The 13,013-nt window shown below is 41.1% G+C and overlaps 1 protein-coding gene across 1 annotated transcript in view; it reads left to right on the forward strand.

Moving 5' to 3' along the window:
• Positions 1-13,013, forward strand: part of LOC122804928 (C-X-C chemokine receptor type 2-like) — a 487,401-nt gene that overhangs the window by 424,517 nt on the left and 49,871 nt on the right. The gene's annotated exons all lie outside the window — the stretch shown is intronic.

The raw sequence follows: 13,013 nt of genomic DNA on the forward strand, positions 1-13,013 counted from the left end.
CATTCATCTATTACATCTGAGTTCCACTGCCCTCTATGGACCCACGGAAAATCCGTAGTCAAACACTCTCCCACCTGGAATGGGCATGCACATCCCTCAGTGCCAGGTCGTTAATCAATCTCTGGGTCACCTACACCATTTTTTATTCCTCTAAATCACACTGCTGGCCAAATTTCTTGACAAATTTTCACCATAAAAGTGTTTCCTAGAGCATTGATCAATTCACACACCAAATACTGTTAGATCCCCTTGCCACAGTGTCTATAATTAGATCACCGAACGCTTAAAAAAGTGAACGGTGATTAATCGACCCCATGTAAGCAAAAGCTTACAATCTCGAATTGTCAGAACAGTGATTTTTTTTCCTAGGGAAAAAAATCGCTGATCCAAAACACATACACATAACACAAGCACACCAAACAAACAGCAATCCACACACATACACCTAAAATCTGACACCTAACCCTACACTAAAATATACACACACCACTAACTATTCACTTACCTTAACCCAAACCCTAACCCTAAGGTCCATCACTATTGCACACTCACCTCATCCGCTCACTAACCCTAACTCACCTAACCCGCCCTAACCCTCACGTCCACACAATCGCACACATACCTAACCTGTGCCCTAACCCTAACTCACCTAACCCGCCCTAACACTCACATCCACACAATCGCAAACTCACCTGAACCCGACCCGTAACTTTCCACCACAGCACTGAAAATACCGATGCAACAGAAATGGATAACCAAATTCTTTCCCTAGGAAAAAATTTGTGTTTCTGTTGCTTCGATATTTTAAGCTTTCCCTTACATAGGGTCAATCAATCTCCATTCACTTTTTAAGCGTTCGGTGATCTAATATAGACCTTTGCCATATGACTAGCTAGCGAATTTCCTTACTAATGGAGGCATACTAATGAAGGTGCCATTCACCAAGTGCTACTGGTGACTGGCTGTTCTAGTCAACAAGCAGTACTTCTATATTTTAACTGGCTGAATCAATGTCTGTAGTAAAGATTGCACAAGCAAGGGCTAGGCGATCAATTGGTTTAACATAATACTACTTCTCTTTCTCCACGTCTGTGCAACTCTGAGTTAGTATATGTAACGGGGGTTTTACAACTGCTTAGTATGGTTATTATTTTGAAATAAATTGGTTTAACTGTTGTAATAAGGCTCCTTAGTTTCAATAAGTATGGCTGCTAAATGAGCAGGGTTTTTTTGTGTGTTGCCACTTAATGAGTGTTTTACATTTATTGATGACTCAGTGTGGTTTCCATCAACAAGGTGTTGAACTGAAACAATACTTTCCAGCCTAGTTATTTTTTAATCTGTTAAAACCGCACAAAAATGCATCCAGGCTCATGTCCACAGACTGGTGTGTAACCTTTTAAATCCACAAGTACAGTAAAAAGTTTGTCCAGCCAAAGAGTAAATAGCTTCCTGCAGTCATTATATAGAGTTCACATACAAAGTACTGGCTACTCTCCACAATTAATTTTTCAGTCTCTGAAAACCACTGTGCCTCCACTCGCGTCCCCTCAAACACACACAAGCAGTATGCATGCAGTGGTGGGCAATGCTCCCTCAATCACAGAAACAGTGAGTTAGATGAATCACTTGATGAAGTGAACTGACAGGGACTGGTGTTGCTGAGCAAAGGTGGAAAGTCTCTAACATCAGACAGCTAAAGTAGCAGTACATATACCTAAACATTTTGGGCCTTGGCTTTTAGATGGCTAGAGAGAAGAAAAGGTGAAGTGTCTTCTGATTTGCCATGTTTTACTAGATGGAAGTCATGAGGCTCTAAATATGTTTTTGAACTCAGAATGGAGCTTGTTCACAATGTACACCAATTAGTGTACTTATGTCATCTGTACTCCATTCTGTGCCATGCTACAGTAACATATTGTATGATGGCAAGGGCTTTCTTGTAAATGTTGTAACAGAAAGCTGTATCCTTAGGGATTTGAGGAATGATGTGCCATATAATTATAGCCAGTAGTGACCGAGCTACTTCTGGGAATTTTAGGATGGTGAAAGTCTTGGTTTGGGGTTGTAAATGAATGAAAATTAATGAGTGGGAATAATAAAATACTGCAGGTCAAACTCTCAGAACTACATCTCCTCATGCATTTTTGTATAAAAACATAAGTAATGTTGTTAAAGCCAGATAATGTGTATTCTGTGTATATGCATGTGTGTGTGTGTACCTGCATGTGTGTGCATGTGTCTGCATGCACCTGTTGTGTGTAGGAAGTATGTATATGCACACATGCGTAAATATTTGTCTGTATATGACAGGAGATGCTTGCATATGTGTGTGTGTGTGTGTGTGTGTGTGTGTGTGTGTGTGTGTGTGTGTGTGCGTGCGCATGTGTGTGCGTGCATGCATATGTGTGTGTGTGTGTGTGTGTGTGTGTGTGTGTGTGTGTGTGTGTGTGTGTGTGTGTGTGTGTGTGTGTGTGTGAGGATCCGTGCCAGTTCTGATCTGACTAAAGTAATTTGCTAGAATTTTAATTTTAATTTTCAGGCTGGATTTGGATCTGCTTGACTAGTATCTGCCAGGCTGTACAATGTGTCTCTGCTGAGAAACAGTTTTGTACCATTCTTTCACTAAATTCACTTTGGGGATAGTTATTAGTATCCGGTACCAAAACAGATTCAATTATATGACTAAGTGTGGGAGTCTGTAATTTATGGGCTCTATATAGTTCTATTAATTAAGGCCTGAGAAGAGAAACATCATTAACTAGGGCAGAAAAGACGGTCTGTGTGTTAATGGGTAAGCTGAAGAATAGCCATTCACCAGCATTCTATTTGCAAAAGGTCAACACTAGTGACACTCAGAAAGTAAGATGCTAAAACAGTGGCATCATTTAGTCAGAAAACACTATCAGTTTAAAATAACATGAAAAACATCATAGTGTAAACAGTTATTGCTGCATTGAACAGAAACAGCAATGGAAAGTTGTATAGAACTTCACTTTCATTTCATGTAGCACAGAAGCATCTCCTCTGTCTCCCCCACACTTGCACATTATTTTGCAAAGGTGGAATTCTCTTTAATCGCTCTCATGCAAATGCACATCTGCATATATAAATATTCACAGACACAGACATAGACAAATACAAGCACACTCACTGGAAATAAAATGAATGAAATGAATGCATTCCCAAGCTACTAAACAATGAAGGAGCACTTAAAACCGTCCTCAGATGGACTCGAGTCCATGTTTTTAAGACCAAAGATGAGCATGCAGCTCATGTTGGGAGGGTGGCCTAATGGTTAAGGTACTTGCCTTACAAACACAAAGTACAGGATTTGAATCTCACAGGGATAATTGGCTAGGCTTAAATTGGCTCGCAAGGGCAGTTAGCCTAGTACTAACCTACGAACATCATACTTTCAGATCTATGTGCAAATATTTTCCAAACTGAAGCTCATGCTTCATTAAGCATAGCACCTAATTCAGCAAAGAAGGATAAAGCGTGAAAGCTGCTGAGTGTGACCACTTTGAAATCATATACAGATTTTTTTTTTTAATTTGCCTTTGGGGATAATATGCTTTATAGTTCTGTAAAGTAACTACACTCAACACACTATCATTTACTGGTCCAATACATGAAACTAACATAGCCTGTTTGTCACAGTCACAACCAGACAGACAGACATTCTAGGGGCCTAATCCTTCCCGACTTGTTCCTGATAGCGGTATCTCCATCAGCAAACACAGAGTATCCCTGCAGATAATGATCACCTTGGTCTTCCTGTCTGAATATTTTCAACCTACTTGAAAAGTCGTGGATACTACTTAAAAACAGCAGTCATGCCTATCCTGTGTATTGTGGAATTATATGATAAATTATGAAATCACTGCATCTGTAGACAGAGTACTCCAATCAACTGCCACCTAACCTATGAAAAAAATCCTTACTTCTGTCTACAATGAGTTTGAAAGATGGTACCTATCTAGGTTCCTTAAACTTCCTCTGCCAGTATATGCACTTTTCTCTCATAACCTTTTAAGCAGTCAAAATGCATCTTTTCCCAGTTTTCTCATGCTATTTGCCAAGAAGGAACATGTTCTTCTGTTCTCACTCCCACCCAAAAGTGACCTCACATCTACAGCACATTCCCACCATGCTTCTATGTGACACGAAGGATGGAAATGGAGTAGAGAATAGCTGGAAGACAGTACAAGGAGCTAGTATTCAAAGTTTTTTACCAGCCTCACCATCTCCATAAACTACTGCTAACTTCAGAAAAAGACAGACATCAGACAGATTACATTGAGTTGTCGTAATTTCTTGAAATGTGTTAAAGTGCATCCATCTGGGTGTTTATGTCAATGCAGTATGACATTCCCTAACATGTTTATGTCTTCATTTGCATGCTGCTGTATTCTAACCTTCATTCCTACAATGCAGAAGAGTCAGAAGAGATGGCTGTCTTCACTACAAAGGAAAGGATATCATTATATACTGATAAGATGGGGTGTTCTTGAAACAAGTGTCCCACCCTATACCACCAGGATGTATTGGGTGAATATATCACAATAAAACAGTATTTCAAAGTCATCAGAGACCTATATTTCTGATGCCAGATGCTGGTGGTCTGGTTCACTCTTCGTCCTTAGTGGATATGCTGGAAAACCAAAATATTAACTTTCTACTCTTTCTACAACCAGACTGTGATCTGTAAAGCAAGTTGCTTCTTCTGTTTGAGGCAAAAGTATCTCTCAGCCTCCATTTGCCTGGTCTGTCACTCTGAGTAAGTTATCTAACCAGACAGCCCTCTGGAGCAACTTAAAAACAGATCTTGGCTTGTCAGTGTTATCCTGGTCCATACACCTAGTCACCTATAAACCACCACACTAAAACAACCATGTGGTATACTTTAGGTGCACTTGAATTGTTTTACCATCTCTTCAACTGTGGTAGGGTGTGGACTTCATTTAAATATTTGTACTATTCTTACATCTACCAAACCTAGGTATAATATTCCATGCAGTTGACTGACTCACAGCAATGGACCTTGTGAACTGTGTCAGAGTACAGCAGATACTGCTTCCTGTTTTTCAACTTTTGTTTAATGGTTCAGTTATTTTAATCAATTAAAAAAATAGTGGGTCATAAAAATAAAAAGTATATATACAGGTTATTTCCAGTTTTGGTGTACTATATGCCTAATATAGGGTCTTTTGGACAACAGCTCAGCTCTTGCTTTAATAGTGATATTCATTCCTATTGCTTTATTCTGACACCCATGTATATTTAAAGGGAGAGAGAAAGAGAGAGACAGAGAGATTCAGAGAGTCTACCGCTCAGCTTTTCTCTTAAAGCTGCGGTGGTACAGCAGTAGTGTTGTTGCCTCACAGCAAGAGGTTCTCATGTTCAATTCTTGGCTGGAGTAGAGTCTGCATGTTCTCCCTGTGGTTGAGTTGCCTCCAAAAGACATACATGAATGGATGTGCCTTCATTGAAGGTTGGGTGTTGGGCTGGCATCTTGGCACCATAAAAATCTACTGCCAATCATTAGCAGACTGGAGTTCTGCTGTGGCGACCCCTAACCGGGAAAAGCCGAAAAGACAACCATTTCTTTCAACTCTTTTTACCCCTACTAATCCCTATTTTACTAGGCACCATAAAAATCTACTGCCAATCATTAGCGAACTGGAGTTCCGCTGTGGCGACCCCTAACTGGGAAAAGCCGAAAAGACAAACAACCATTTCTTTCAACTCTTTTTACCCCTACTAATCCCTATTTTACTAGGCACCATAAAAATCTACTGCCAATCATTAGTGGACTGGAGTTCTGCTGTGGCAACCCCTAACCGGGAAAAGCTGAAAAGACAAACAACCATTTCTTTCAACGCTTTTTACCCCTACTAATCCCTATTTTACTAAGCACCACACATTTCCTTTTCCTTGATTTACTTTACCTTCCCTCCATCTATCTCTTCTGTTCACAACTACCTAATCTTCCATTTTATCCATCTTTTCTCTTATTATTTTGTTCATAAGATAAACTTCTTCCTACCCCATCAGCTAAGTGCATCTGATCCAAATGTCATCCCATGTTTTTGCATTGTCTCTTCCATTCTTCACTGTATATTTCCTAATCACTTTCCATAGGGTAGCAGTATTGCTTTTTCCAGTCTCTTGAATTCTCACTTGCAGTTTCTTACAGCATGGCTCTTAATCTACCTACACGGTATCTCACTCATTATTCTATGCCTTCCTTTCAGACCATCCTTCCTCTTCCTTAGCCCATGCAAGCATATTCGACATCCATTGTTAGCCATTGTTCATATTGTTTGATAAGAGCTGACTCTACAGTCAGCTCCTTTGTCCTAAATTTCTGTTGCCTTGAAGCAAGACAGAACATTAATCATTTCGTACTGAACTTCCCCATATCTTCAGCAGTTGTTTTTATTTTTATTTCTTTCTGTTTCAGACATAAATGGATTGTAAAAATATGTGCATCATGTGGTGACCCCATAAACATCCCATCTTTCTTAGGAATAATACAGTTCTTGTACCTTTTCCAACTTTTTGTCCTCACCTTCACAATTCTCTATTTGCATCTTTCTTTTCCATAAATGTTAATAGCCTGGTTTCCATCCATTTCTATTATATCAGACCTCTCCACATTTAATATTTCTGAATATGGAGTTCACCATTCTTTATTTGATTTCTCCTATCTTTTCTTTTATCCAATCCTCTTACATGTTCTCTTTCTGTTTGTAGTACTACCACTCAGTTTGCATTATTACAAACTGTTTATTTCCTTTTGATCTTTAAGCCTTACCATTGATTTTCTATTCCAGTTCTTTAGTGGCTTTTCTCTTATCTGTTGGTGCATACCACCACTCCCATCTACCTAACTTCAAACATTTTTCCTTTTGAAATCCTCTCTGTACTCCCATTCTACAGGTTTATACTGAATACTTCTTGTGTTTCTCTTGAGTTCTTGTCTCTGGCATGTACTGGAGTGTCTCTGAAAGAATTATCTTACTGGACTTATCATTTTAAGTAAGACTTACCATAATTTGAATAATATTAACTCTACTCATAACTTCCTGTATGTTCCTGTTCCAGTCTCTTGACATATCTGGTAGTTTTCCATTTCTGTTGTAGTAATTCCTCCCTTTCATCTCCTTTACTCTTCTGCATAAACTGACTTTTGGACATGCCAGAATAGTATAAGGAACTACTTTTTGACTGATCAAAAAGGACCAATAGGGAGCCAAGTACTTAAAGGGCGTATAAGAGGGTATAGTGCTTTAGTTTATTAGTGCTTACTTATAAGATTACTTATAAGAGCAACTGCAGGGCTTTAGAATGAAAATAGAGTGCTTACTTTGAGATTTAGAACAGTTCTAAGGGAAAAAGTGAAGAGCAGACTTCGTGGAGCCGGGAATAGTTTAAACCCGTTTAAGCGGCGCTGCCCGATGCTGCGCTATGCGCTAAATCGTGCAAAACCACGCAAATGCGGGTTTTAAAGCAGGGAAACTGAAGGAGATAGGAATTGACCCAAAACGGCCACTAGTTTCAGGGCTGAGACCACTCCTCCAGGGACAGATAGGCTGCTCAAAGCTCCCCACTCTCACTGGTGAACAGAGAAACTTCCTCCTATCCAAGTAAGGATATGGGCAACACAGGAAACTATACCACAGTCCGGAATTCAGCAAAACCTGAAATCTGGACTAATCAATTTCAGCAAAGGCGGGAAAAGAGAATTTTTTTTGTTTGTTTTTTTTTCAGGAAACAGCAGAAAAACATGCAGAAAACACTGTAAATGCTATAAACAGGTTAGCGCACTTTAATGTGTAGCCTACAACAGTTATACAATACAAAAAAAACTGTAAAAAGCAGAAGGCAAATGCAATTTAAACTTTTTAAAGGACAGATCAGTTAGTATCAGGAGGGTGGCTTAATGGTTAAGGTGTTTACCTTACAAACACAAGGTGCAGGGTTTGAGTCTTACAAGGGATAATTAGCTAGGCTTGCAAGGGCAGTTAGCATAGTACTAACCTATGAACCTATATCTCTAAACTTAGAAATTTTAACTTCATTTTATCTCAATTCTTCCAAATTCCCTATGCACTGATCTACACTGTCATCAGCCATTAAGAAAAATGCGTTTCCCTCTTTTTCTCCTCCTTTTAAAGCTCTTTATTACTCACCATTTCCAAAAGGCTGTCCTCAAAATGCTGACTGTTTTCTTACTTATGGCTGCATGATCAAATGGTTTGATGCAATCTTGTGACATGATTAGGGAGTGATACTGGAATAAACTATAAAAACATTCTTGGTCTCTTAAAGCTAGATTCAAAGTTGAAACATCTGCTAAAGCCTACATTTTAATAAAATCAGTTTAATGCCATTTTTATGCTACAACCCATGTAAGATGGTCACTTTTATACAGAAACTAATATAACTTTTTTGTCATAAAATACCATCACAATCATATCCGTATGATACAATAGTTTTTATATTTGTTATTATGAGGATAACTGACAAATGCATTATTAACATTTATGTTGGGATTCAAAGAGTGATTGCATAGTATACAAATCCATACAAGGTGCCTTGCATACTAGATAGACCTGTCCTGTTTCAAGGACACATTTCTGCCCAGTAGGATGGTCCTTCCTGCATTACTGACCAGAAAGAGTGTTGGTATGGCAGTGAGGAAGTAAGATCTATGCTACTGAGGCTTAATTAGTAACTAGCATAGAGCATAAGTCATAAACGTATTATGAAAGTTACTATCCAAGGTAGTGCAAAAATGTATCAGTACACTCAGCTAAATACAAGCATGCACCTATGCATTTCAGTGAGAGGGAATCTGTGCAGGGAGAAGTGCAGCAACTGCAACCTGCATGCACTGCTGCTCCAGGGAAGCAGTTGTGCATGAGTACTAGGAAGTATGTGCAAATGCATGACTGTTGGTGTGTGTGTATGTGTGTGTGTGTGTGTGTGTGTGTGTGTGTGTGTGTGTGTGTGTGTGTGTGTGTGTGTGTGTGTGTGTGTGTGTGTGCACGTGTATGCGTGTGTGAGTGTGCGTGTGTGCATGTGTGTGTGTGTGTGTGTGTGTGTGTGTGTGTATGCATGTGTGCGTGTGTGTGCGTGTGTGCACGTGTGTGTGTGTGCGCGTGTGCGAGTGTGTGTTTGTGTGTGTGTATATGGTGGATGACTGCTGTCTGACAGGTCCTGTGGCTGGTACAAATAGATTGTAGTGGCAATGGATATGTATAAGTCTTTCTGTTGTATGATTCACTTTGTGCCTGTGCAGGGTTTATGACTTTGTGTTGTTTGTGTTGGGGGTTGTTCCTGTGTGTGTTCTGATAAGTACCTTTACTTTGTACTAGTGCATAATGAATAAGCACTCACCTCAGACTGCCTCAGTTAACTCATGCAGGTCTATAGCAGCTTTTTTGTATACTTCCAGTTAATCCCCATAGCTCCTTTTGGGGTCCAAATATTTTTGGGAGTGTGCCTTCTTTAACTAAGTGACTTACCAGCTAATAGGTTCATAGGTTCATAGGTTCATAGGTTGGTACTAGGCTATCAGCCCTAGGGCCTATACAAGCCTAGCCATAACAATTCCCTGGCTATATCTTCCCACATTATTTACTTTCCTGGACCCCTGTCTAGCAGGGCGATTGACGTGATCCCTGGGGTGAATTTCCTTTCTCCCATCCAGTCGTCAAGGTTCCTTTTGAAGAAGTCCAAAGAGGCACTCTGCTTGATATGTATGGGCAATCTATTCCAGAGTCTGGGGAGTCTCTGGGTCAGGAACCTATCCCTCCAGCATGTTTTGTTTATTGTGATGACAAGGTTTAGATCCCTGGAGCGTGTAGCTCTGACGGATTGGGATTTCTTTAAGTGTAGCATGTCCAACAGCTCTGGGTTTGACATGGCCTTGTATGTTAAGCAGAGATCGCCTCTGAGTAGACGATATGCGACAGAGTATAGCTGGAGATTTTTAAGTCGGTCAGCGTAGGGCATCTGCTTTAGGCCTGTGATTCTTTTAGTGAGGTATTTCTGAGGCCTTTCCAGTTGTTGCAGATGTCTTGAGAGGTACATACCAAATGGGGCGTTGTATTCTATAATGGATCTAATGAGGGATGAGTACAGTGGGACAATGACCTCCTTTTTTCTGGATGAAAAGCCCTTCGTGATGAGGTGTGCCACAAAGAAGGATTTCCTGACTGTTGTGGCGATGTGGTTATCGAAGGTGAGACCACTGTCCACCTGTGTCCCTAAGTCTCTTATCACACTTTCTGTGTTTAGTGTACTGCCACCTATATGGTAATTCATGGATACATGTTTTTCCCAAAGGGATAACAATACATTTCTTGGCATTGAGCTTGAGCCCATGGCTCTGGCACCAAGCATCTGTTTCTGTAAGGCCCTTTTGTAGAGTATCCACATCATTTGGGGATTCAATAATGGCTCCCAGTTTGCAGTCATCTGCAAACTTTGTTAGCCAGAGTCCCTTAGTGTTGACCTGTACTTCAGAGAAGTAGATGCCAAACAAGAGCGGCCCCAGGACTGAACCCTGAGGTACTCCACTTGTCACTTGTCTGGAGCTGGATTTGGAGTCAGCTACTTTTATAGTGTGCGTTCTATCAGTAAGCCATTTAGCAACCCATTGGGTGACATAGGGATTAATGCCCAACTTAGTAAGTTTATCTATGATTCCAGAGTGGGGGATGGTGTCAAAGGCCTTGGCAAGGTCTAGATAGGCTGTGTGGACCACCTTACCCTTGTCCATGGCTCTGGAGACTGATTCAAAGAAGTTAATCAGGTTCAGGAGACAAGATCGGCCCTTCACAAACCCAAACTGGGTGGGGTCCAGTGTTTGAAGGTTGCCAATGTCTTTGTTTATAAGTTCCATGATAATACACTCCATGGCCTTGCAGATAAGGCTTGTCAGACTGATGGGACGGTAGTTTCCGGGATCCAAGGTGGATTCCCCCCTTATGGATTGGGATAACTGTAGCTCTGCGCCACTCAGTGGGCACGAAACCTGAGGTGAGGCTATGATTAAACATGACACTTAGGTGAGGTGCCAGTTCATATTGTAGTTCATGTAGTACACAGCCCGGGATGTCATCTGGTCCCATGGATGCTGTATTCTTGGCTTTAGAGAGTGCGTTTTGTACCTGTGTGGCCGTTATTACTGGTATTTGGCAATCTTCCGGTATTGAGATGGGCCATTTAGGGGGTGAGAGGGTGGTGAAGTTGGCACTGAATCGATCTGCCAGGATATTGGCAATATCCTTTGGATCAGTATATTTAATGCCATTCTGTTTTAGCTCAGAGCAGATCTGAGCATTGCCATTTAGATTTTTGACATAGTTATAGAATGCTTTGTGGTTGTCTTTGGAATCTTTGGCAATTTTATTTTCGTAACTAGCTTTGGAGGATTTTATGAGGCATCTCAGTTTCTTACTGAGGCTAGTAAGGGAGTTTTTGCATCCTGGGATTTTCCTCTTTTCTGCAAAAGTTTCTTCCTTTTGTTGTAAAGTTTGTTTATGGCAGGGGACCACCAGATTGGCTTCCTTTTTGGATGAGAGCATTTTGGTTCTATTTGGGATGGCACGATTCATGCATGAGTGGATGTGCTCGTACAGTGCCTTAGTGTAGGATTCAGCAGTTTCAGTTCCCGTCTGCATGGGTGTCATGAAGTTTGTCACTTCTGACTTGAGTAGCATGAAGTTGGCTTTGGAGAAGTTTTTATGGTGGTTTCTTTACTGGGGGTGGGGTGGGATGTGGATGTTAAGGGTGATTAGCTTATGGTCAGACCTGACTAACGAGGGGTGACCATAGGTATGGAGCATTGATTTCCCATGTTGGTAATGACCAGGTCTAGGATATTGGAGCCCTGCTAGGACTATGGATTAGTTGATCCAGGGCGTTGGAATTTATGAATTCCAAGAACCGTTGCGCAAAGGTGTTGCGACATGAGTAGTTTTCCCAGTTAATGGCAGGGTAGTTAAAATCACCCAGTATTAGGGTGTTTGGTTCTATCTTAATATTTTCCAGTATGTTTAGAAAGGTGTAGTGAGAATCTTGGGGTATGGTGGGGGATCTGTAGCAAGCTACAATTTGGATTGCAGTCTTACCTAGTGTTAGTTGCACTTGGAGAATTTCAGACACATTGTGTTGGCCAACTAGCCTGGTGGTGTGAATATCCTTGGTGAATATTGACACTCCTGCACCTTTAATGTTTCGGTCCTGGTTTGGTGGCCGAAAAGTGTGGTAAGAGTTGTAGCCTGGTATTGCAGGGGTGCTCTCTGGAGCCTTGAACCAGGTCTCAGTTACTGCACAGATATCAATGTTCTCCATTTTTAGGAGTGCCTCGAGAGAGTGCATTTTGAGGTTTAGACTTCTAGCATTGAGTAGCATTACCTTCAGATTTTGCATGCTTGTACCTGCTACAGTGGTGGTTTTGTCCTTTGAAGTTTGCCTAAAAAAGGCACTATAGGGGTGGCAAGAGCCTTAGCCAGTAACCTGAATCCCAGGGTGACAGGTGCAGACCATCTCTGGCAAAGCATCGTGGTCTGTCAATCATGTCATCCCAGGCAGACAGATACTGGATCCCCTTTGAATGACACCATAAGCTTAGCCAATTGTTGAAGTCAATCATTTTATCCTTATATTGTGGTATCATTCTGGGCGAAGGCAGGATGCTACTCAGGGCTAGGGTCATACCTGCCTGGGCCACATGATCCGAGAGCTCTTCCATGTCTCTTTTCATGTAGTCCAGGGAGGTGCGTCTCAAGTCATTCACTCCAACATGGACAATGACAGAGTCATATTTGTACTTGTTGTGGAGTGACTTGAGTGCATGCGTTATGTGGCGGATCCTGGCACCCGACAGGCAGCTGACTGTAATTTTCTCCTTATTCAACCTGGTGAGAGGGACATCAGTGTGCCGGACTATAGAGTCACCTATGACTAAAGTGTTAGGTACATTGTCTTGC

Source organism: Protopterus annectens, chromosome 6.part0 (genome assembly GCF_019279795.1).
Source record: "Protopterus annectens isolate FY-2018-M chromosome 6.part0, PAN1.0, whole genome shotgun sequence".
In the NCBI taxonomy this organism is placed as follows: Eukaryota; Metazoa; Chordata; order Ceratodontiformes; family Protopteridae; genus Protopterus; species Protopterus annectens.